This window comes from Bufo bufo, chromosome 6 (assembly GCF_905171765.1).
Source record: "Bufo bufo chromosome 6, aBufBuf1.1, whole genome shotgun sequence".
Taxonomy (NCBI): domain Eukaryota; kingdom Metazoa; phylum Chordata; class Amphibia; order Anura; family Bufonidae; genus Bufo; species Bufo bufo.
In genome coordinates this window covers 30,354,813-30,379,215 of record NC_053394.1, presented here as the reverse complement: position 1 = coordinate 30,379,215, position 24,403 = coordinate 30,354,813, and the positions used below count along the sequence as shown (strand labels likewise).

General features: G+C 44.4%; 1 protein-coding gene across 1 annotated transcript in view; it reads left to right on the top strand.

Annotated features, from left to right (window-relative positions):
- The first annotated feature begins 4,075 nt into the window (after positions 1–4,075).
- LOC121004418 (prominin-1-A-like) overlaps positions 4,076–24,403 on the top strand; it is a 92,344-nt gene continuing 72,016 nt past the window's right edge. Inside the window, exon 1 of the mRNA XM_040436622.1 lies at positions 4,076–4,196. The gene's annotated coding sequence lies outside the window, so the exon portion shown is untranslated. The remainder of the gene's footprint in view (positions 4,197–24,403) is intronic.

The following is a 24,403-nucleotide window of genomic DNA, read 5'->3' as shown; positions in this document are numbered from 1 at the left end:
TTTTTAAAAGATCTGCTCACGTAGCTGCTTGCCTCGTGTACATCTTCCCCATGCTTTTCTTTTTCAGTTTGGACGCTCCTGGCCCGTTTTTCACCTTGTAAACCAATCCCTCTGGTCTGTTTCCATCCTGTATGTAGTACTTCCTGTTGCTACATCCAACCAAACCCATGATGCACTTCTCCTTCCCCTGCCACAGCTCCAGCCCCGCCCCTAATAACCCCCAGCTAGTTTATAGCTCCTCCCACCCAGCTAGTTACATAGACACTCCCCTATTACTGCCCCGCCCATGGACATGAGTCCATCACAGGAAATAAGGAAGAGCTGCATGGACAGCCCAGAACAGAAGATAGAACCAATAGTCATCTAGCCTTGTCCTGTCAATCAGGAAGGAGAGGGAGGGGCTGACAGAGGAAGCAGGAGGGGCAAGGATGCACATAGTGGAACTGGAGTCGGAACCCCGCCTGAAGATAGACTATCAATATAAAACTCCAGGAAAACCCCTTTAACACCTTCACTGCCCTACACCACTAAAGATACTGACATTAATCCCTTCACTGACCTCCACCACCAGGGGTTCTGACACTAACCTCTTCACTACCCAAGACCACCAGGAATATTGAGATTAACACAAGAGGTATACGCCACAGGTTGAGGGGGTGCACAGGTCTGCACTAGCAGCCAGCAATGTATGTTTTTATTGCTGGTTGCTGGTCCATATTCAACTGGAGGAGCACTATATCGGGACATTGGTACTACTGGGGGCACTATAAGAGTGCTTTTTTTTTTTACTGCGCACATTATAAGGGTATTTTATTACTATTGTGGGTTCTATGTTGGGTTTCATTACTACTGTGGGCACTTTAAGGGGCAGGGGCGAACTGGGAACTTAAAGTGGCCCTGGAAAAAAAACTAAAAGTGGCCCCATTTTGTAGGCAGGTCCAAATTAACAGAAGGCGGTGCAACACTAGTAGGCAGGGTCAACAATACTACCGTGCAGAATACCATCCCGGCAGAACCAAATAACACAGTGTAGAGCAATATACTGCCCAAAAATCCAACCCCCATAATTACCCCTCAATGCCCGGGCCCCTCGTATACATTATACTTACCTCATCCCCGATACCGGCGTTGCTCTGGATCCCTGCGTGGCTGCTGCATCTCCTAGTCAAGTGGATGAAAACATCCGGCGATAGCGGGAGCAGCCTGGTCCGAAAAGTGAAAATGAGGAAAGAGAACACCTGTATCTGAGGAGACATTACTGGATGTAAAAATATGTGGTGCTCTGTTCTCCTGTGTGATAGCGCTGAATGTAATCTAGATAGTAATAGTCATCTGCCGCAAGAGGAGCAGAGTAGAGGACGGCGGTGGTAGTGGCCAGTGGCGTAACTAGAGGGTTATGGGCCCCAGTGCAAACTTTGGATTGGAGCCCCCCCCCCCCCCCCCCCCCCCCCCCCCAATTTATACAAAGAGGTGGCAATTTTTTTTTACACTAAGCCCAATGCATGGCTACACTCACCCAGTCCTAAGTAATACAATCTGGTCCTATCTCATCCAGGGTGTCGCTGGCGTTGGCGTGATGTCCACTGGATCCAGAACAAGGTCCCTGCGGTGATGGAGAAAAAGAATAATCACATAAGGAAGGGATGGTGACTGCCCCTGTGAAATCACCAGCAGGGGGCGCTGTGCTGGTCCTGGAAGACTGAGCCATGCCAATGTATAGCAGGGTAATCTAGGACATTTCCCCTAAGTGCTAACACACAGTACTAATGCCCACATTGTGGCCCCTCACAGAAATTAAGCCCACCTTGTGGCCCCTTCACAATAGTTATGTCCTCCTTGTGGCCCCTCACAGCAGTTATGCCCACCTTTGTTCCTGTCACAGTAGTTATGCCCACTTTTGTGCCGCCTCACTGTAGTTATACAAGATATGTTCCCCCCTCACAGTAGTTATGCCCAGATATGTGCCCCCTCACAGTAGTTATGTCAAGATCTGTGCCCCCTCACAGTGGTTATGCCAAGATATGTGCCCCCTCACATTAGTTATGCCAGATATGTGCCCCCTCACATTAGTTATGCCAGATATGTGCCCCCTCACAGCAGTTATGCTCAGATATGTTCCCCCTCACAGTAGATATGCCCAGATATATGCCCCCTCACAGTAGATATGCCCAGATATGTGCCCCCTCACATTAGTTATGCCAGATATGTGCCCCCTCACATTAGTTATGCCAGGTATGTGCCCCATCACAGTAGATATGCCAGGTATGTGCCCCATCACAGTAGATATGCCAGGTATGTTCCCCCTCACAATAGTTATGTCAGATTATGTGCCCCCTTAGCTACACAAGCTATTGAGGCTATGGAATAATACAGTTCTGGCTGCCTGCATTACACTAGGGGACTAAACCTATATGCAATTAGCTCCCTCTAGTGGTGGTCACAGCTAGCCAGAATGCTGTCATTTAAAGGGGTTGTACAGGATTGCTGTGAACGGGTGCTGAGTTGCAATACCACACATACTTTGTGGTTACGTGTGGTTCAGAATATGGAAGAAGGCATTTTTCTATTCCTGTACAACCCTTTTTTGAGCTCTATGACTGTAAAGCGAAGCAAACTTGTAAACTTCTCCATCGAGACCAATGGTTTATTATTAACAGTAATACGTAATCCACCGTACAGGCCATTAAGCCCTGGAATGTAAAAATCCTGACATGATGGACCATCCTAGTGAAAGGCCACCACGTCCAACGGTGAGAAAATATCTCCCCCTCCTCTAATCAGCAATGGAAGGTAAGTTTCAAATACATCTTCCTACATGAATGCCATGTCTACTGTTCTAGACTTTGCAACCTTGATATTGCCCCCGCCGCTTGCAGGCTACCTACCTTAGACCCGGGCTGCACAGCAAATTTAATCAGGAAAAGTGAATGACAGGCAAGTTGCTTAATTTAAAAGGGATGCCTTTAAAGAGCACCTGTCAGCAGGATCAACCCAATTAAACCAGGCATAAACAAGGTGGATCCTGTTGATTAAAATGATACCTGTCTTGTACAAATCGGGCTGTAGTATTCCCAAGAGAAAAAAAAGACTTTTATTGTTTATGCAAATGAGGGCTTTGTTGCACCAAGGGGTAGAGCCTAGCCCGTCAGTGCACTTCAGCTTTCCAGTGCTAGCCACTCTGGTCCAACTGGGTATTACCAATCGGGCGGGGGTCTCCGTGCACAGTCTGACCCTAGGAGCACAGATTGGATAATGTCAGACCCAACTGGTTACACCCTGCTGGACCATCATAGCAAACTGCTGGCAATTCATTCATATCTAGCAGGAATAATAGAGGAACGGCACAACACAGAGTCATAGGAATAGATGGTCCAGAATGGTTATTACATGGGGGATGCAAGTAGTTACTAGAACAGACGTGTCAGGAGAGGGGACTGCACCATGATGCCACTTGTTCGCAACTGGAAATCTGCTCCGTACATATGAAGTGGCAGTTGCCACCAGCGGCGGGGTTCTTTTTATAAGTGGTGCTCTCAGGGGCGGATTGGCCATAGACCTTACAGGGAAATTTCCTAGTTGGCTGCTGCCCAAGGGGCTGCCAGGGCCCTCCTCACAGCCGCCAGTGGAAGTTTTTGGGGATGTATCTTGTGCTGCTGGCAGTATTTGGCTCTGTTGGGGCAGTATAATCTGCCACAATATGGTATTGCTGGCCCTGCTTTCCATGAATTTGGAACCGATTACAAAATGGGGCCACTTTTAGTATTTTTTCCCAGTGCCACTTTAAGTTCCCAGTCCGCCCCTGGGCTCCCTCCATTATTTGCTATGCCGCAGCATTTGCTAGAGAATCCTATGTGAAACGCCAGGGTGAAAACAAAAGGCCAAGGAAACCGTCCAAGCTGCAAACGTGCCAGCGCTGATTAACTGCAGGGGAAGGGGCAGTCTTGGCCAAACTTTTACATCTCCCTAAGGCTCAGTTCACAGTCACATCCCTTAAAATCAGGAAAAAAAAGGTCCTGCCTCCTGCACAGTATGGAGGGGGGGAGCCTTCACCAGGGCACTGCTAATGAGAGGAGCTGCGAGGCTTCCTCCTCAGCAGACCTGTGCGGTGGCTGACTCACACGGTGCCTGTTTACCTCTGCCCAGGGCGCAGCAGCCGTCACACACACGCTGTCACCCATGTTCCTGCAGGCAGCAGGGTAAGTACCTAGTGCTCAGCTCCCATCTCCTCTCCCATTGTTCTCCCTCTGCTCTTGCATTTTATTTGTCGCCTTTTGTGCCTTAATTTCCCTCTTAAAATCTGAACACAATACCCAGGGAGGCTCCGCTCAACTCCTTGGACTTTCTGTAGCTTGGGGATGTGAGATCTGAGCTGCTCCTTCTCCTCTAGTGGCTGGAGAGTGAATTCCTTTCCTAGAAATGACAGGAATAGTAACAATTTAGCCTAAAAATCTGCTTTAATTTAAGTCAATATTTACATTTTTTGTTTATTTTTCATTTGTCCCAGCCCTTCTGTATTGTGAGACATTTTGGCGGCTGAGACAAATATTTTTGTAGTTTCAAATGTGACGTGCAAACTTTTTTTCTTAAATTTTGATTCATAACCACAGACCTTCTTTTCTGGCTGGATTTCATGCATCCATTGATGAGTCTGTCATAGTGAGAGATCTGAGATAATTGCAGTTTACGGGGGCTGCCCACTAGGTTTTTGTCATGGCATTTTTTTCCCCAAAAACGCCTGACTTAAGCTACATTCACACATCCGCAAATGGGTCCGCACCCGTTCCGCAATTTTGCCGAACGGGTGCGGACCCATTCATTTTCTATGGGGAAGGAATGGATGCGGACAGCACACAGTGTGCTGTCAGCATCCGCATTTGCGGAGTGCGGCCCCGATCTTCGGGTCCGCAGCTCCGCAAAAGATAGAACATGTCCTATTCTTGTCCGCAGCTGCGGACAAGAATAGGCATTTCTATAAGGGTGCCGGGCGGGTGTGTTGCGGATCCGCAACACACCACGGACGTGTGAATGGAGCCTTAGGCCTCCTGCACATGACCGTTTTTACCCCCCCGTTTACTGGCCGTTTTTTACATTCCGTATACGGAACCATTCATTTCAATAGTTCCGCAAAAAAAACTGAATGTACTCCGTATGCATTCCGTTTCTGTATTTCCATTTTCTCCGTTCCGTTGAAAGATAGAACATGTCCTATTATTGCCCGCAAATCACGTTCCGTGGCTCCATTCAGGTCAATGGATCCGCAAAAAAAACTGAACACATATGGAAATGCATCTGTATGTCTTCCGCATCTGTTCCGTTTTTGCGGAACCATCTATTGAAAATGTTATGCCCAGCCCAATTTTTTCTATGTAATTACTGTATACTGTAAATGCCGAACGGAAACACAACGGAAACCAAAAAACGGAACAACAGATCAGTGAAAAACTGGTAGTGTGAAAGAGGCCTTATGCAGCATTTATTTGGTGTTTTTGTGCCATTTTTGGCCAAACAGTGTGTTTGAGCAAGATGCATGTGTTGCTTTTCTATATATATAGGTATATAACCCCCCACCCCATAATGTCACTTCCTCTGTAGAGCAGTACAAAAAAAAATAAAAAATCATTGTTAAAAAAATTCACTAAAAATGCAACACAAATTGCCAGTTTTCTAGCAGGGCAAACAATTAAAAATAATAAAAATAAATGAAGGTCCATGGGACAAATGAGGAAAAAAGCCAGACGCAGAGCATGCTCTGATTTCCAAAAGCTTAGGGGTGAGAAAACTGTAAAACGCCTGTTTTTTTTTATTGTGTTTGATATTTCTGATAGGTGTTACATCTACAGCCGACATTATTTTGAGTAAAAAAAGAAGCTGCAGAATATAGCAGTAAAATAATGCAGTAACAAAAAAACACAAAAAACAAAAAAGACACCAGCCTCTGGGTGTTTTTTTATTTTTTTGGACTTTTTGTTGTTTTTACTTTGTTACAACTTTTTGCTGCACTTTTCACAACTTTTTTTACATTTTTTTATATTTTTTATATCCAGATGTTGCTTTATTTTAAAATGCACTAAAAATAAAAAAAATGTTCCCCCTGGCGTTTGGGTCTTTTCACGGTTTTAGCCAGGTATTTTTTTTCAAAATGCAGCATGCTTGAGTTGTGTCTTTTCTTTTTGGTATTTTTCTCTTATAGATCTTTATCACAGTTGAAAAATGGCAAAAAAACAAAACAAAACATCTCCATGCAAAAAATTCCACAGTGTAAAGTGACTCCGCAGGGTGGATATTAAGTCCACAGTATGTCAATTCATGCTGCAGATTTCCACCGCTGATTTCTCCCTTTGCGATACAGATTGCGAAACCCACAGCAAATCTTGAAATGCAGTAAAACCTGCTGCGGAAATTCCGCTGCGTGCCGCCGTATCTTTTTAAAGGAGTTTTTTGTGACCGAGTGGATCCTGCAAACCCATCTTACTTATCTATACCTGACCTGCAGGAGAAAGTTTGTAATATACTTAATGTCCCAAAGTTGCGTGGATCGGCTTTGTCACATGACAATCCTCTTCTGAAAATCCGACTTCAGCCGACGTCCTGTCCTTTGCCAGGTTTCCAGCACGAGCTATGGACGGGACGTCACTTCTGTTGGATGGGCTCAAAACTATTCCTTTCTCTGGTGCATGCGCAAACCCCTGAATCCACTTCATCTGCACATGCGCCAGGGAGAGGCATAGTCCTGTCCTTGTCCACAGCAGAATTGACGCCCTGTCCATAGCCCAGGCTGGAAACCCGGTAAAGTACATTGACGGATGTAGAATTTTCGGAGGAGAAGCGCCATGTGACCGGGTTCCTGAGTGGACGATCCATGAAACTTCCGGACATTAACTATATTACACACTTTCTTCTGCAGATATGTCATGTGTAGTAAGGTGGGTTTTGCAGGGCCCGTAGGATCTTGAAAAATCCCTTCAATGTTTACATCGAGGGTGGGACAACGGGTGGGCAGAGTTGGTGTCTGCCTAGGACATCATGAAGAAGGGGTCATACATGTTTACACACATGCATGCTTTGCTTAGCCAAGCATGCATGTGTTCGCAGTAGCGATAGGGGAATAAGACTCTTCTGGCAGTGGCTTATGGTGGGTTTACATGGCCCAACAGTCAGGCAAATTATTGGGGATGCAAGTTCCTGCGAACGAGTAAGTTATCATTTCTAGGCAGCAGATTGTGTGGTCTAAGCAGCGATCTGCTGCCCAAAAACAATGCAGCTGTATGGGGACGAGCGATAGAAGCAGCGATCCCTCCTCCTAATACTGTGGAGGTGATCGCTGCATGTAAATACAGAGCTTCACCTCCACTGAACGAGCAGCCAGTTGTCAGGAAGGAACGCTCCTTACCCCATGTAATACCACCATTATCTTCACTGAAAGCAAAAGGATTGGGCATGCTTAAATCAAACAGCCTGATCCTTCTGTTCTCTGACATGTCCTTTTGGGAAGAGTCATGAGGCCTCCATACTCATTACATGGTTGGCTTGTCCCACTGAAATCGGCCAATATTAATGTAATGTCTATGGCTAGTTGTGCCACCAATGTCAGATACAGGGGCGTAGCTATAAGGGGAGCAGCTGCTTTGGGGACCAAACTCGGAAGGGGCCCACCCAGGAGGAAGACTAAAAGATTTTATTGTCAGGGCCCCCTCAACAGTAGTGTGTATATAGTGACATTATTAACAGTGACATTATTAACAGTGATGTGACATACAGTGACGTGACATACAGTGATGTGACATACAGTGACGTGACATACAGTGACGTGACATACAGTGACGTGACATACAGTGACGTGACATACAGTGACGTGACATACAGTGACAGTATATACAGTGACGTAACATACAGTGACGTGACATACAGTGGCAGTATATACAGTGACGTGACATACAGTGACAGTATATACAGTGACAGTATATACAGTGACAGTATATACAGTGACAGTATATACAGTGACAGTATATACAGTGACATTATATACAGTGGCAGTATATACAGTGACGTGACATACAGTGACGTGACATACAGTGACGTGACATACAGTGACGTGACATACAGTGACGTGACATACAGTGACGTGACATACAGTGACGTGACATACAGTGACAGTATATACAGTGACATTATATACAGTGGCAGTATATACAGTGACGTGACATACAGTGACGTGACATACAGTGACGTGACATACAGTGACAGTATATACAGTGACAGTATATACAGTGACAGTATATACAGTGACAGTATATACAGTGACATTACATAGTGACAGTATATACAGTGACATTATATACAGTGACATTACATAGTGACAGTATATACAGTGACATTACATACAGTGACATTACATGCAGTGACATTACATGCAGTGACAGTACATACAGTGACAGTACATACAGTGACAGTACATACAGTGACAGTATATACAGTGACATTATATACAGTGACATTATATACAGTGACATTACATAGTGACAGTATATACAGTGACATTACATACAGTGACATTACATGCAGTGACATTACATGCAGTGACAGTACATACAGTGACAGTACATACAGTGACAGTACATACAGTGACAGTACATACAGTGACATTACATACAGTGACAGTACATGCAGTGACAGTATATACAGTGACATTATATACAGTGACAGTACATACAGTGACATTACATGCAGTGACAGTACATGCAGTGACAGTATATACAGTGACATTATATACAGTGACAGTACATGCAGTGACAGTATATACAGTGACATATACAGTGACAGTACATGCAGTGACAGTACATGCAGTGACAGTATATACAGTGACAGTATATACAGTGACATTATATACAGTGACAGTACATGCAGTGACATTATATACAGTGACATTACATAGTGACAGTACATACAGTGACATTACATACAGTGACAGTATATGCAGTGACAGTACATGCAGTGACAGTACATACAGTGACAGTACATACAGTGACATTATATACAGTGACATATACAGTGACAGTATATACAGTGACATTATATACAGTGACATATACAGTGACATTATATACAGTGACATTACATAGTGACAGTACATGCAGTGACAGTACATACAGTGACAGTACATACAGTGACAGTATATACAGTGACATATACAGTGACAGTACATGCAGTGACAGTATATACAGTGACAGTATATACAGTGACAGTATATACAGTGACAGTACATGCAGTGACAGTACATACAGTGACATTATGAACACCATAATGAAGAGAGAGCAGCCGCGCTCTCGCTCGGGTGGATGGCGCGCTTGCCGTGAGGAGCCGTCTTGTAGCAATATTTCAAGTTGGTGATACATTATTGAAAATTGATACATGTGAAAAGGCCTTTAGATACATTAGACCCTTTGCCATAGGAGCTTGCACTCTAATTTAGCTATTATTGCTGAATAACCTACTTGTATAACGGACACAGAATGGTGGGAAGGTGAATGGATGAGGTGGAGACACATTGTTGCTGCTATATTGAGAGTGCTGCGACCCTAATATTACTCCTACTGTCAGAGGAATAATTCCTGACAACTGCATTGCCTGGGTGGAGGGGGAGGGGGGGGGTTTATGACTATGAATTTATTGCCCGTCGGTTCCTGTCCTTTGTGGCCTCACAGTTTCCTAAAAGCTTTCTCTAGGGTAATTTAGGAGGAAGCCAATGAGTAGGGACAATCCAAGCACCAGGGTTCCCGAGCTCCCTTCTCTCTGGATAATTTAGCTGAATATTTTTGGACAGAGATATAATATCTGTGTGCGATTCACTACTACTGTGAGCAGCGGGGCCATAACTGCCCCCCAGCTTCAGAAATAACCACAGGCCGGTATATGTCTTATTACAGACACTCCCCAGTGTGTGCGTCACACCACCATCCCCTAGAAGTAAATAATAAAAGTTTCCACTGAATGACAGCAATCGGAGATCTTAAGAGAATCCTGATGAATTCATACAGGAAAGCTCTGTTTTCTGAAACTGAAATGCACTGAATATAAATATATATATATATATACCCCCATATAGTCTATGGTCTCCTGACAACGTTTAGACCATTTTTCTGACAACTGTTGGCTGATGTTTCTGTGAGGTGATGTCAGAGCCCCACAGCTCGGATGTATAGAAAATAACAGGGTTTGACCGCGGCTTCAGGAGAAGGGGGGGAGGGGGGGCGTATTGTAGTGAAAGCAAAATGTACACATCCTGTTTGCTGTCATCTGTTAGTGGAAATTTGTAAATGTTACTACAGAATGTCTTGTTGGCTCGTTTTGGCCGTAACATTCAGTGATCCTTCACTATCCAGACTAATACACTGCTCCAAAAAATAAAGGGAACACAAAAATAACACATCCTAGATCTGAATTAATTAAATATTCTTCTGAAATACTTTGTTCTTTACATAGTTGAATGTGCTGACAACAAAATCACACAAAAATTAAAGTGGAAAAACACACTACAGGCTGATCCAACTTTGATGTAATGTCCTTAAAACACGTCAAAATGAGGCTCAGTAGTGTGTGTGGCCTCCACGTGCCTGTATGACCTCCCTACAACGCCTGTGCATGCTCCTGATGAGGTGGCGGACGGTCTCCTGAGGGATCTCCTCCCAGACCTGGACTTAAGCATCTGCCAACTCCTGGACAGTCTGTGGTGCAACGTGACGTTGGTGGATAGAGCGAGACATGATGTCCCAGATGTGCTCAATTGGATTCAGGTCTGGGGAACGGGCGGGCCAGTCCATAGCATCAATGCCTTCGTCTTGCAGGAACTGCTGACACACTCCAGCCACATGAGGTCTAGCATTGTCTTGCATTAGGAGGAACCAAGGGCCAACCGCACCAGCATATGGTCTCACAAGGGGTCTGAGGATCTCATCTCGGTACCTAATGGCAGTCAGGCTACCTCTGGCGAGGACATGGAGGGCTGTGCGGCCCTCCAAAGAAATGCCACCCCACACCATTACTGACCCAATGCCAAACTGGTCATGCTGGAGGATGTTGCAGGCAGCAGAACGTTCTCCACGGCGTCTCCAGACTCTGTCACATCTGTCACATGTGCTCAGTGTGAACCTGCTTTCATCTGTGAAGAGCACAGGGCGCCAGTGGCGAATTTGCCAATCTTGGTGTTCTCTGGCAAATGCCAAACGTCCTGCACGGTGTTGGGCTGTAAGCACAACCCCCACCTGTGGACGTCGGGCCCTCATATCACCCTCATGGAGTCTGTTTCTGACCATTTGAGCAGACACATGCACATTTGTGGCATGCTGGAGGTCATTTTGCAGGGCTCTGGCAGTGCTCCTCCTGTTCCTCCTTGCACAAAGGCGGAGGTAGCGGTCCTGCTGCTGGGTTGTTGCCCTCCTACGGCCTCCTCCACGTCTCCTGATGTACTGGCCTGTCTCCTGGTAGCGCCTCCATGCTCTGGACACTACGCTGACAGACACAGCAAACCTTCTTGCCACAGCTCGCATTGATGTGCCATCCTGGATAAGCTGCACTACCTGAGCCACTTGTGTGGGTTGTAGACTCCGTCTCATGCTACCACTAGAGTGAAAGCACCGCCAGCATTCAAAAGTGACCAAAACATCAGCCAGGAAGCATAGGAACTGAGAAGTGTTCTGTTGTCACCACCTGCAGAACCACTCCTTTATTGGGGGTGTCTTGCTAATTGCCTATAATTTCCACCTGTTGTCTATCCCATTTGCACAACAGCATGTGAAATTGATTGTCACTCAGTGTTGCTTCCTAAGTGGACAGTTTGATTTCACAGAAGTGTGATTGACTTGGAGTTACATTGTGTTGTTTAAGTGTTCCCTTTATTGTTTTGAGCAGTGTATATCTACCGAATAAAACGTGTAAAGATCTTTATCTAATATCTATTTTATTCTTGACATATTCCTCAGCGCTTATCAGACATTAGCATCAAGCTGTCCCCAATGGGGCTCAAAATCTAAGGTCTCTATCAGTATGGAGGGTGGGAGGAAACCGGAGAACCCGGAGGAAACCCCCACAAACACGGGGAGAACATACAAGCTATCTGTCTCATATCTCTCTATCTCTCTATCTATCTCATACCTCATATCTTTTATCTTATCTTAGCATGTTTCCTGTAATTACTTTGTGTCATTTGCCGCCTCGTTTTCAGGGTTGTATTTTATGGCTGTACCTGAAAGGTGTGGTTTTATTAGCTGGGTTTAGTTAACCCTCCGGCTGCTCCTCCTGTCAGCCCTGTTATCTCCCTGTACAGAACAGAGCCATAGAATATCCATGTGCATGAGCCCTAAATCTAGAACTACACGGAGGATAGCCATCATATATCCAGTTGTAGTAATCCTCTTCGTCCCAGGACAGGGGTCCAGGGACCCCACTTCTTAACACAGGTGCAGGAGCCAGAGGTGAGACCTTCCCCAATCTGACATTCATGGCCCGTTCTACCCCCTTTAATGGCAGAAAGCCTCTGAAAGCCCACAAATACTCCGGCGTCCACATATAACTGTATTGATGGATTTTTTGCCGTTCACTTTACATTGGGCCCAATCTTTGTTCTCCCCCCTCCATGACCCTATGGCCAATTCTCACCCTGTCTTTGCCAACAGTGAAGTTTCTCATGAGAGGAGAGTTCTACAAGAGGTTCTGGAATAACCAGGGCTTGCTTGTATGATATGTACACCCCTGCAGCTTTCATATCTAGAAAGTATTTTCTACCAATAAAAATATCTTCCATTGAGTTCTATGGAATGCCAATGTCGTATTAAATTGTTAGATTATGCAAAACTCATAGACAATTGCTGGGACAGTTTTTTTCTGTTATTTATCCTATACTAGCACAAGGACCCGGCTTCACACGGGTATATTTCATCTATTTCATTTAATGTTTCTGTGTGTCATTAAAAGATATCGACAGTATCCCCCTTAACAGTGACCCCCACAGCCCCCTACCTCTTAACATTGACCCCCCACAGTGCCCCGTCCCTTAAAATGGGACCTCCACAGAAGCCCACCCCCTTAACTTTGAACTTTACAGCAGCCTGCCCCTTTAACAGTGAACTCCACAGCACCCCACCCCCTTGACAGTGATCTCCACAGGGGCTGCCCCATTAACAGTGACCTCTACATCACCCGCCCCTTAACACTGACCACCATTCGAGGCCCCCTTAACTGAGACCTCCACAGAGACTACCCCTTTAACAGTGACTGCCACAGTACCCCGCTCCCTTAACAGTGACCTCCACTGTACCCCGCTCCCTTAACAGTGACCTCCACTGTACCCCGCTCCCTTAACAGTGACCTCCACTGTACCCCGATCCCTTAAAAGTGACCTCACAGTACCCTGCTGCCCCTTAAATAGTGTGACCTCCACAGCGGCCTGGCCACTTAACAGTAACATCCACAGCACTCTCCCCCTTAACAGTGGCCTCTACAGCAATTTGCCCCTTAACACTGACCTCCATAGAGGACCGTCCCCTTAACTGTGACCTCCATAGCAGCCTGCCCCTAGGGTGGTCAGAGGTCTGGTTTTAGGCCAGACAGTTCAGCTTTCAGACTCCCTGTCCTCCGTCCGGCGCAGGGCCTGGACGGACACAGGGATGTCCTTTTAAACAGCTCACTCTCAGATAGCAGCACTGTGCTGTCTAAGTGTGAGCTGCAGGGAGAAAGTCACCCTCCCTCCCTCCCTCCCACCCCTGCAGCTGACAGAACTTGATTTTTACCTTCATTTTTTCAATCCCTGTCAGCTGCGGAGTGGGAGGAGCGTGACTTAGCGGGACCTGGGGGAGGGGTTGTTAAGTCCGTCTTTTGATGGTGGCCTGAATGGCCATTAACTGTGACCTCCACAGCACTCCGCTCCCTTAACAGTGTCATCCACAGCGCCCTGCCCCTTTAAAGCTGACCTACAGCAGTGAAGAAAAATGGCTGGGTTGTTATGGAAACCTGGTGTAAAACTGTGTGTATGTGGAGACTAAGGGCCTGCGAGCTTCTATTGGCTGATAAGTGACATGTGACCATGCGTATGGCAGTTGGGATGTGAAGAGAAAGACCTGCAGGCTTCTATTGGCTAATGTAGGTCATGTGATGTGCCATATTTGCATTTTTTTGGGAATATCTCAGGAACGGTACGTGCTAGAGAGCTGAGACCTAAAACGTTCCTGGACACCTGATGTACCTGTGTGCCAAATTTCGTGATTGTAAATGCAATGGTGCAGATTCCTTCAGCGGACATGCACACATACATACACTCAGCTTTATATATTAGATAGCCACATGTTGTATTTGACAATTTTACTCTAATTTCCTGGAATTTTCTCATCCTTTGTCAGCGCAAACTAGAAATTCCAGAAAAGTTCTGTTTATACTAAGGCCTCTTTCACACGACCGTTTTTTTTTTGCGTTCCGTATACGGTCCGTATACGGAACCATTCATTTCAATGGTTCCGCAAAAAAAACTGAATGTACTCCGTATGCATTCCGTTTCCGTATTTCAGTTTTTCCGTTCCGTTGAAAGATAGAACATGTCCTATATTTGGCCGCAAATCACGTTCCGTGGCTCCATTAAAGTCTATGGGTCCGCAAAAAAACGGAATGCATATGGAAATGCATCCGTATGTCTTCCGTATCCGTTCCGTTTTTTGCGGAACCATCTATTGAAAATGTTATGCCCAGCCCAATTTTTTCTATGAAATTACTGTATACTGTATATGCCATACGGAAAAACGGAACAGAAAAGGAAACACAACGGAAACAAAAAACGGAACAACGGATCCGTTTAAAACAGACCGCAAAACACTGAAAAAGCCATACGGTCGTGTGAAAGAGGCCTTACCCTAATGTACATAAGCAGAGCCGTGGATGGACTTTGTAGCTTGTAGGAGGCCATCGTTTCATAGACGCCATGAGTGATCTGTGGAACCAGTTTGGTCGCTCTCCTGAGTTAAAATGGCAGAACATTACCGTAGAACCACAGATATGTGACTATAAGCCAACACATGTAAGACATACAAGGGTATTTAGGGTCTGGAAACGTGAAGTGATTCAGTTGGGTTCACACATATGCAGTCGTCAGGCGGGGTACAGCAAGGGGTCTTTAAAGTAAATGTTTTTGTGACACCATTTGCAATGGAGCAACAATGGGACAGAGTCCCTCAAAGAAATGGTGTTGGCGGTATCCAGGTGTAGGGTGGCCTACAATGTCCCTTTAAGTGTACTTGTGCATGTGTCATGGTGCTCCTACCTGGATACGCTGCGTTGCCTTCCGAAATCAGAATAAGGGGTAGTAGGGGATGAAGAAATGATTGAGTCCAGACCTTGTGATGAAGTTCAATAACAGCTTTACTTGAATAAACGTTTCTCCAACAGTTTCAGGCTATGTCTTGTTCCCAGCAGGCTTTAGCATTAACTCTGGCAGGCAAACAAACTCAACTCTGCTACATCAGTTGCTCTCTGGCTCTGCTGTGCTGACAGGCTGACTGAATAACTTCGCTTTAGCTGTCTGCTGCAACTTCTCTCTTTGTAGTCTGACTCTGGCTTAATCCAGGGAACTTTTCCTCCTGGCTTCAGAGGCTCCAAGCTGTGGCCTCCACATGCAGCAGAGCTTAAGGTGCTCTGGCTGGCTTAGGTAAGGCACGTCCAGCAGGGACATGCACCTGCTGCACACCCTCCCTTAGCAGGGGGTAAACTGCAACTAACTCCAACTTACTAGTCCCCTCCCCTCCTTAGAGGGAGAGTTAGAATGGAAAGAAGGGTTCCATTCTCTATAAATGTAGCTCTGCCATGCTTGCTGCCACCTTCTGGTGAAACAGGTAAATTACATGAACAAGAACAGTTACAAGAAATAAATATGCACAGTGTACAGGACCTGAAATAAATGCATAAGATTATACTATATTAGCCCATAGGAGACAGTAGCGGGGTGGAGAAGTGGTAATGCCACTCTGGGGAACATTTGATCACCTATCCTCAATTGATAGCAGTGGGCCACAGCACTGGGATCCCCGTCAATCCCTGGAATGGGGGTCCTGAAGAACCTGTTGCTCCTCACTGTCTGTGTGGAAAAGCTTGAAGGCAATGATGGTCATGCATGCATCCAACTAAAACAGCTAAAACAGCCCCACCTTAGTGACTTCTGAGGGTCCCAATGGTGTGTCCCCAAGCTATGAGACATTTATCACCTACCAGCCTCTTCAATAGGTCCATAGAGTAGAGCTCTCATCCTTCCCTTAGTTGCCAACAGTCCAGAATTTGCAGTTTGCAATTCACAGAGGGAGTATAAGATGATAGGACTACAACTGCCAGCATGTCCACCCGTTATTAAGGGATATCAGAGGAAATTTCATCAAGAGCATAAATCACAGCAATGGTTTCTTTCAAGGGTGTTTATTTTTCAATGGGTATGCGGCAGAAGATTTTTATATTGTGCAAACGTTTTCGGCCGTATCTGGCCTTCGTCAGGCACTATGAAGATCACAATAAGGTAATTTCAGTAACATTTCATTTCCAGTCAATTTACATCATTGATTATAGGAACATCTTCATAATATACATATGTATGTCAAAAGGAAAAAGAAAAACAGTAAAATAAATAAATAAAAGTTTTGCCGTCCTTAGATTATACAGTTACTGGTCATGTAAATCACAATGGTGTAGGATCTCTGTTTTTCGGTTAAGGGAATTATATCACCGTTTATGTATTTTATATACACCTGGTCAAATTATCAGGGCATTATTATTGCTGATATTCTAGTTCAATATCTTTGTACACATTTCTACATTCAGGTACATCATCTGTCATTTCTCATTTTTCATTCTGATCCTCTACTAATCTGATCACTACATATTGCATCTCTCAATCTGATAGTAGTGTTCTAATGCATGTTGCATAAACCACAACACTTAAACCATGATCCTGATAGTAATATTATTTCGCATGATGTATAAAACATAACATAAAAAAACAAGAAAACACATAGGTAAACTTATAAGCAGGGTTATCCTTTAGCTAATCGCTACTTACCTGTGCCGCTGGAGGTAAACAGGGGAAGATGCTGTTATATGAGGAGCCTATGGCCGCCGAAATGTGCATATAGACGCATGTAGATGTGGTCAGGCTATGCTCTTTTATAAGAGCCTTGTGGTCGTCATAATAGGCTGAATCTATGCCAATTCGCGCTCAAATATCTGGTGGAACGCACCGATTGTATCCCGGTGCGTTCCACCGACCGGAAGTGATGTCAAAGGAAGGAGCGCACAGCTGGTATAGCCGTGCGTTCCACTAGCCGGAAGTGACGTGGATGGGTGAAGCGCATCGTTGGTGTCACGGTGCGCTTCAGAGGCCGGAAGAAGGTGTAGCAGTTGCGTTCCACCAGGTTCAGGATGGTATTACGTCACAGTGGGAATGACCAGCGAATTGGTTATAGATATATGCCTATAAGATAATATATATAAAAGAGAATATCTAAATGGCTCTATAGATACATGGCTAAAGTTATAACACAGTGTAATTACTCTATAGATATAAAAGAAAAAAGGATACCCCCTGCGGCACTGGGTGTAGTGTAGTATTCATGGAACCTGAGGAATTAAGGAAAGAATAAATTAGAATGAATTAGAATAAAAATGGAATGTTATAGGGTATCATCAATTATTTAGGTCCTTATGGTAATGTGACATCCTTATATCCTGGTAGAGGAGACTCTCCAGTATAATATTGTCAGTAGATTGAGGTATGTTCCTGATCCAATGGTCCGGAGCGGAGACACACAAAAAAAAGGGGGGAATAAAGGATCCATGTAATTGTTGTCCAAATATAGAAGTACATTAAGTGAAGGATTGTATCTCGTATTCCCTATTAAGTCCTTTTGGCGTCATGGTCTGTAGGGTATGGATCCAAAATGCCTCCCTATGTTTCAGCGTCTTGGATCGATCGCCGCCTCTTCTTGATATTGGAATATGTTCGATTATTTGGAATTTTAATTGGGAAATACTGTGCTGTGCCTCATTGAAGTGATATGGAAGTGGTAACAGTAGATTTTGGCGGCGTATTGTGGATTTGTGTTGGCAAATCCTATCCCTTATAGTTTGTGTTGTTTCCCCTACGTACATAAGACCGCAGGGACATCTGATGGTGTATACAACGAAATCGGTCTCACATGTGAAGTAACCTTGGATTTTAAAAGGTTTACCTGTATGGGGATGGGATATAGATGGTCCTCTTTGTACATTTGTGCACTGTGCACAATGTAGACATGGGAAAGTGCCTGTTTTTCGTGTATGTAGAAGTATTTGTTTTTGTGGGAGTCTTGATGGTCCTATATCTGCCCTAACAAGGAGGTCTCTGAGGTTTTTAGGCCTTTGATTACAGGGAAGTATCGGGTTCTTGAATTCATCTACTTCGGGGTACGCTTTATGTAGGAGGGGCCAATGAGATTTGATTATATTTACTACCTTCCTAGTGCTGGGGTGAAATTTATGAACAAAGGGGATACGTTTGCCTAGTGGGGCACGTTTGTCTTTGGGATCTGGTATTTTAAGTAATTTTTGTGGGTAGCCTCTTTCCCGGAATCTCTTTTTCATTTCTGATTCACGTTCGTTTCTTGTGGTGGGGTCTGTCACTATGGATTGTACCCGTCTAAGTTGGGAGCCTGGAAGTGCTTTCATGGTGGTGGAAGGATGGAAGCTAGTAAAATGTAATAGGTTGTTACGGTCAGTTGATTTGCGGAACAGATCAGTGGTGAGGTATCCCAAGGAATCTACATGTACCATGGTGTCCAGAAAACTAATTGATTTCTTGTCATAATGTATGGTGAAGTCTAATTCCGGGTAGATGTTGCTGATGTATTCATGAAACTGAGTGAGTGTTTCGAGGGGGCCCTGCCAGATGCAAAATATGTCGTCTATGTATCGTTTCCATAGGCGACTATATTGTAAGAAAAGGGAGTTATTGTAAATGTATGTTTCCTCGACGTCTGACATATAGCAATTGGCGTAGGGAGGGGCCACATTGGACCCCATCGCTGTCCCTTGTGTCTGCATATAAAATGTGTCTTGGAATAGGAAAAAATTGTTCTGTAGGATGATTCTGAGTAAGTCGATGCAGAGGGAAATGATCTCGTTGTCTTGTTTATGCTGGTGTAGTAACTTGTGTACTGCTGTGATCCCTTTTTGATGTTCGATGGATGTATAAAGGCTCGTGACGTCCCATGTGACCAGAAAGATTTCTGTAGAGGGTGGTTTGAAATTCTGAATGATTTTGAGGAAGGACCCAGTGTCTAGTAGAAAGGATCTGGTCTGTTTAACTAGTGGGGTTAAGATTTTTTCTACAAATATAGCCAATGGTGATAGTAGTGAGTCTGTAGAGGCTACTATGGGGCGTCCTGGAGGGTTGGTCAGATTTTTATGAATTTTGGGCAGAATATAGAATACTGGCGTGATTGGATGTGACTTCATAAGGAAGTCAGCGGTTTTGGTGTCTATGATGTTATGAGTTTGGTAATGTAGGAGGGTTTCCTGTATGGTTTTGGTGATAGATAGGGAGGGGTTGCTTTTGAGTTCTTTGTAGACTGATGTGTCCTGTAGTTGTCTTTGAATCTCGGCTATATATTTGGACTTGTCCATTACTACTAGTGCCCCTCCTTTGTCGGCTGGTTTCAATATAAGGTGTTTGTATTCTTTTAATGTTTGGAGTGCCTGTCTTTCAGTGTTGGTAAGGTTGTTCTTGTATTTATATTTGCCTCTACGTGTCTCCTGTCTGAATCGCTCGATGTCTCGTTGGATTAGTTCTATGAACGTTTCAATGGCTGGATGTGTTTTGGGTGGAGAGAAAGTACTTTTATTACGTAGGCCTAACTCAGTGATTGATATTTTGGATGGTGTTGCTTGTGTGGTTCTGAGGGTCTCTTTAGAAAAATGTGCTCTCAAGCGGATGTTTCTAAAGAATCGTTGTAAGTCTAAGTCCAGCTGAAAGGTGTCCAAATGGTATGAAGGACAAAAGGATAGCCCTTTCTGCAATAGTTCCATTTCAGCTGGGCTTAATGATTCTGAGGAGATGTTAATCACAAGTGAGTGTGTTGTTGTGCTGGATATATCTACCTGGGAACGAGTTGTCATAGTAGACGTCTGATGGCCAGTAGCCTCCCCGCCTCGATGTCCTTGGTTGATGCCTCTGGTTCTGCGTTGGTTACGGTTTTGGTGTTGACGGTGTTCTCCACTAGATGTGGATCGCTGGGAATCAATTGATGAGGATCTCCTTGTCGGTTGGTTTCTCTCTGTCCAGTTATACACGTTATTGTTCCTGTAATCATCACAGTCTCTTAGGTACATCCTTCCACCACCATGAAAGCACTTCCAGGCTCCCAACTTAGACGGGTACAATCCATAGTGACAGACCCCACCACAAGAAACGAACGTGAATCAGAAATGAAAAAGAGATTCCGGGAAAGAGGCTACCCACAAAAATTACTTAAAATACCAGATCCCAAAGACAAACGTGCCCCACTAGGCAAACGTATCCCCTTTGTTCATAAATTTCACCCCAGCACTAGGAAGGTAGTAAATATAATCAAATCTCATTGGCCCCTCCTACATAAAGCGTACCCCGAAGTAGATGAATTCAAGAACCCGATACTTCCCTGTAATCAAAGGCCTAAAAACCTCAGAGACCTCCTTGTTAGGGCAGATATAGGACCATCAAGACTCCCACAAAAACAAATACTTCTACATACACGAAAAACAGGCACTTTCCCATGTCTACATTGTGCACAGTGCACAAATGTACAAAGAGGACCATCTATATCCCATCCCCATACAGGTAAACCTTTTAAAATCCAAGGTTACTTCACATGTGAGACCGATTTCGTTGTATACACCATCAGATGTCCCTGCGGTCTTATGTACGTAGGGGAAACAACACAAACTATAAGGGATAGGATTTGCCAACACAAATCCACAATACGCCGCCAAAATCTACTGTTACCACTTCCATATCACTTCAATGAGGCACAGCACAGTATTTCCCAATTAAAATTCCAAATAATCGAACATATTCCAATATCAAGAAGAGGCGGCGATCGATCCAAGACGCTGAAACATAGGGAGGCATTTTGGATCCATACCCTACAGACCATGACGCCAAAAGGACTTAATAGGGAATACGAGATACAATCCTTCACTTAATGTACTTCTATATTTGGACAACAATTACATGGATCCTTTATTCCCCCCTTTTTTTTGTGTGTCTCCGCTCCGGACCATTGGATCAGGAACATACCTCAATCTACTGACAATATTATACTGGAGAGTCTCCTCTACCAGGATATAAGGATGTCACATTACCATAAGGACCTAAATAATTGATGATACCCTATAACATTCCATTTTTATTCTAATTCATTCTAATTTATTCTTTCCTTAATTCCTCAGGTTCCATGAATACTACACTACACCCAGTGCCGCAGGGGGTATCCTTTTTTCTTTTATATCTATAGAGTAATTACACTGTGTTATAACTTTAGCCATGTATCTATAGAGCCATTTAGATATTCTCTTTTATATATATTATCTTATAGGCATATATCTATAACCAATTCGCTGGTCATTCCCACTGTGACGTAATACCATCCTGAACCTGGTGGAACGCAACTGCTACACCTTCTTCCGGCCTCTGAAGCGCACCGTGACACCAACGATGCGCTTCACCCATCCACGTCACTTCCGGCTAGTGGAACGCACGGCTATACCAGCTGTGCGCTCCTTCCTTTGACATCACTTCCGGTCGGTGGAACGCACCGGGATACAATCGGTGCGTTCCACCAGATATTTGAGCGCGAATTGGCATAGATTCAGCCTATTATGACGACCACAAGGCTCTTATAAAAGAGCATAGCCTGACCACATCTACATGCGTCTATATGCACATTTCGGCGGCCATAGGCTCCTCATATAACAGCATCTTCCCCTGTTTACCTCCAGCGGCACAGGTAAGTAGCGATTAGCTAAAGGATAACCCTGCTTATAAGTTTACCTATGTGTTTTCTTGTTTTTTTATGTTATGTTTTATACATCATGCGAAATAATATTACTATCAGGATCATGGTTTAAGTGTTGTGGTTTATGCAACATGCATTAGAACACTACTATCAGATTGAGAGATGCAATATGTAGTGATCAGATTAGTAGAGGATCAGAATGAAAAATGAGAAATGACAGATGATGTACCTGAATGTAGAAATGTGTACAAAGATATTGAACTAGAATATCAGCAATAATAATGCCCTGATAATTTGACCAGGTGTATATAAAATACATAAACGGTGATATAATTCCCTTAACCGAAAAACAGAGATCCTACACCATTGTGATTTACATGACCAGTAACTGTATAATCTAAGGACGGCAAAACTTTTATTTATTTATTTTACTGTTTTTCTTTTTCCTTTTGACATACATATGTATATTATGAAGATGTTCCTATAATCAATGATGTAAATTGACTGGAAATGAAATGTTACTGAAATTACCTTATTGTGATCTTCATAGTGCCTGACGAAGGCCAGATACGGCCGAAAACGTTTGCACAATATAAAAATCTTCTGCCGCATACCCATTGAAAAATAAACACCCTTGAAAGAAACCATTGCTGTGATTTATGCTCTTGATGACTACGGGGTTGGGAACCCTATCTACAGCAGCAATTAGCAGAATAGCCACAAAGTTTGGTACAAGAGGAAATTTCAGTGAGGGAGTATAAGAGGAGAGGACTATTGCTTCCAAGTTTTCTCAGGCTCGCCACTTCTCCACTGCTGAACTTCGCACCCTCCTGAACTGATGACAAGGCGGCGACATCATCACAGGTCCTTACACTTCTCTTCAGTGCTGAGCTCTACCCCATCCTACAGCAATCGCATAAGGATGACATCATCACAGGTCCTTACACTTCTCCTCTTCACTGCTGAGCTCCGCCCCATCCTGCACCAATCGCATAACGGTGACCTCATCACAGGTCCTTACACTTCTCTTCAGTGCTGAGCTCCGCCCCATCCTGCACCAATCACATAACGGTGACCTCATCACAGGTCCCTCAGCTTTTGCACTGTAGCAGACTCTACTACAGTGCAAGAGCTGAAGGACCTGTGATGACCCCCTGAATGAAGTGTTTGCACATTGGGAAGAGAAGTAGGAGTTCAGTCCCTCAGTCCCTTCTCTGTAGGAAGAAGGATAGAAAGCCGCCTGTAGATGTGCCCCCTTGTTCCTCCAACCTCAGCGCACGTTCTCTCTAAGTCTCAGTTTTGCATTGGCTTTTGACTAGATCACAAGGCAACAAGTCTTGAGTATAATGTTAAACTTACTTTGGTCTATTAAAGGGGTTGTCTCACCTCAGAGTTTCTGCCACCCCTTCATTTTCATAATTAGTGGTGGCCCCAAAGGTCCCTCACAAATCCTAAAGTGATGTCATAGAAACATGACATCACTTTATACGACGGGAAAACCCCTTTAAGGCCCCTTTCACACGAGCGAGTTTTCCGCGCAGGTGCAATGCATGACATGAACGCATAACACCCGCACTGAATCCTGACCCATTCATTTCAATGGGTCTGTGTACATGAGCGGTTTTTTTCACGCATCAGTTCTGTGTTGCGTGAGAATCGCAGCATGTTCTATATTCTGCGTTTTTCACGCAGCCCTGGCTCCTTAAGCCTCTTTCACACGAGCGTGACAGATTGGCTCCGGAATGCGTTCAGGGTGCGTTCAGTGAAACTCGCACTATTTTGCTAGCAAGTTCAGTCAGTTTTGTCTGCGATTGCATTCAGTTGTTCAGTTTTTTCTGCGTGGATGCAATGCGTTTTGATGCGTTTTTCACACACGTGATAAAAAAACGGAAGGTTTACAAACAACATCTCTTAGCAACCATCAGTGAAAAACGCTTCGCACCCGCACTTGCTTCAGGATGCGATGCGTTTTTCACTGAAGCCCCATTCACTTCTATGGGGCCAGGGCTGCGTGAAAAACGCAGAATATAGAACATGCTGCGATTTTCACGCAGCGCAGAACTGATGCGTGAAAAAGAAACGCTCATGTACACAGACCCATTGAAACGCATTGCACCCGCGCGGAAAACTCGCTCGTGTAAAAGGGGCCTAAGAATTTAGCCTGCGGTTATGCAGATGAACAAGAGAATAGCTCTGTGCCAAGCTGACAGCTTACCGAAACACATCTGATGGATTAAACCTGTAGGTACGAGGTACTGCGCAGACTGTGTCCAACAATAACAATAAGTCTAAACATAGGGAGGATGACAGGTACTGAAATAACAGCGCCTGAGCAGCAGACACCTTCAGGGCAATTT